Genomic DNA, 2,500 nt, shown 5'->3' with positions numbered 1-2,500 from the left:
TGGCCCCTAACCTAACCCACGTTGGCCCCTAACCTAACCCACGTTGGCCCCTAACCTAACCCTCGTTGGCCCCTAACCTAAGTTACGCTGCACCTTAACCTAAGTTACGCTGCACCTTAACCTAAGTTACGCTGCACCTTAACCTAAGTTACGCTGCACCTTAACCTAAGTTACGCTGCACCTTAACCTAAGTTACGCTGCACCTTAACCTAAGTTACGCTGCACCTTAACCTAAGTTACGCTGCACCTTAACCTAAGTTACGCTGCACCTTAACCTAAGTTACGCTGCACCTTAACCTAAGTTACGCTGCACCTTAACCTAAGTTACGCTGCACCTTAACCTAAGTTACGCTGCACCTTAACCTAAGTTACGCTGCACCTTAACCTAAGTTACACTGCACCTTAACCTAAGTTACACTGCACCTTAACCTAAGTTACACTGCACCTTAACCTAAGTTACACTGCACCTTAACCTAAGTTACGCTGCACCTTAACCTAAGTTACGCTGCACCTTAACCTAAGTTACGCTGCACCTTAACCTAACTTACACTGCACCTTAACCTAAGTTACACTGCACCTTAACCTAAGTTACACTGCACCTTAACCTAAGTTACACTGCACCTTAACCTAAGTTACACTGCACCTTAACCTAAGTTACACTGCACCTTAACCTAAGTTACACTGCACCTTAACCTAAGTTACACTGCACCTTAACCTAAGTTACACTGCACCTTAACCTAACTTACACTGCACCTTAACCTAACTTACACTGCACCTTAACCTAAGTTACACTGCACCTTAACCTAAGTTACACTGCACCTTAACCTAAGTTACACTGCACCTTAACCTAAGTTACACTGCACCTTAACCTAAGTTACACTGCACCTTAACCTAAGTTACACTGCACCTTAACCTAAGTTACACTGCACCTTAACCTAAGTTACACTGCACCTTAACCTAAGTTACACTGCACCTTAACCTAAGTTACACTGCACCTTAACCTAAGTTACACTGCACCTTAACCTAAGTTACACTGCACCTTAACCTAAGTTACACTGCACCTTAACCTAAGTTACACTGCACCTTAACCTAAGTTACACTGCACCTTAACCTAAGTTACACTGCACCTTAACCTAAGTTACACTGCACCTTAACCTAAGTTACACTGCACCTTAACCTAAGTTACACTGCACCTTAACCTAAGTTACACTGCACCTTAACCTAAGTTACACTGCACCTTAACCTAAGTTACACTGCACCTTAACCTAAGTTACACTGCACCTTAACCTAAGTTACACTGCACCTTAACCTAAGTTACACTGCACCTTAACCTAAGTTACACTGCACCTTAACCTAAGTTACACTGCACCTTAACCTAAGTTACACTGCACCTTAACCTAAGTTACACTGCACCTTAACCTAAGTTACACTGCACCTTAACCTAAGTTACACTGCACCTTAACCTAAGTTACACTGCACCTTAACTAAGTTACACTGCACCTTAACCTAAGTTACACTGCACCTTAACCTAAGTTACACTGCACCTTAACCTAAGTTACACTGCACCTTAACCTAAGTTACACTGCACCTTAACCTAACTTACACTGCACCTTAACCTAAGTTACACTGCACCTTAACCTAACTTACACTGCACCTTAACCTAACTTACACTGCACCTTAACCTAACTTACACTGCACCTTAACCTAACTTACACTGCACCTTAACCTAACTTACACTGCACCTTAACCTAACTTACACTGCACCTTAACCTAACTTACACTGCACCTTAACCTAACTTACACTGCACCTTAACCTAACTTACACTGCACCTTAACCTAACTTACACTGCACCTTAACCTAACTTACACTGCACCTTAACCTAACTTACACTGCACCTTAACCTAACTTACACTGCACCTTAACCTAACTTACACTGCACCTTAACCTAACTTACACTGCACCTTAACTGTCACATGTAACGTCACAGGAATGTAGCTTTGCCTAACAGCAACCCTCTGAACATAGTTCACTGCTTGGATCCTCTGGTGTCATGTGTATTTCTCGATGCCATGGTGCGTACCCTCACGTAAATGTCTTTCGAGTGTTGCGTACTTTCTACACAGTCCCGCTAACCACTGGAAGGGTGTAACGCTACAGAACGACTATCGCCCTCCCCTCCTGCCCTTCCAAGCTGGTCGGTCAGGCGTTTGTTTGTGAAATGAGCCTTGCAGCTGTTCAGTTGCATTCGGTTGTCGATGCAGTCAGTGTACGTTGTGGTACGGCCTGTGTGGACTGTCCGCTGATGTACGCGTAACCCACACTGATCATCCGTCGTTACGTACTGAGTGACATAATGTGGCACATGCTTGACCGTACACCGGCTGCGCCCTACAATGGCGAATCATAAGGGCCATATGTTGTGCACGATGCTACTTGTCTCGTCTCCCCATTACAGCGAGATTGCACTGTTTTACGCCGTACAATCTGTCTCGCGTGTGT

Source organism: Schistocerca gregaria, unplaced genomic scaffold (genome assembly GCF_023897955.1).
Source record: "Schistocerca gregaria isolate iqSchGreg1 unplaced genomic scaffold, iqSchGreg1.2 ptg001426l, whole genome shotgun sequence".
NCBI lineage: Eukaryota > Metazoa > Arthropoda > Insecta > Orthoptera > Acrididae > Schistocerca > Schistocerca gregaria.
This window is presented reverse-complemented; position numbering follows the sequence as displayed.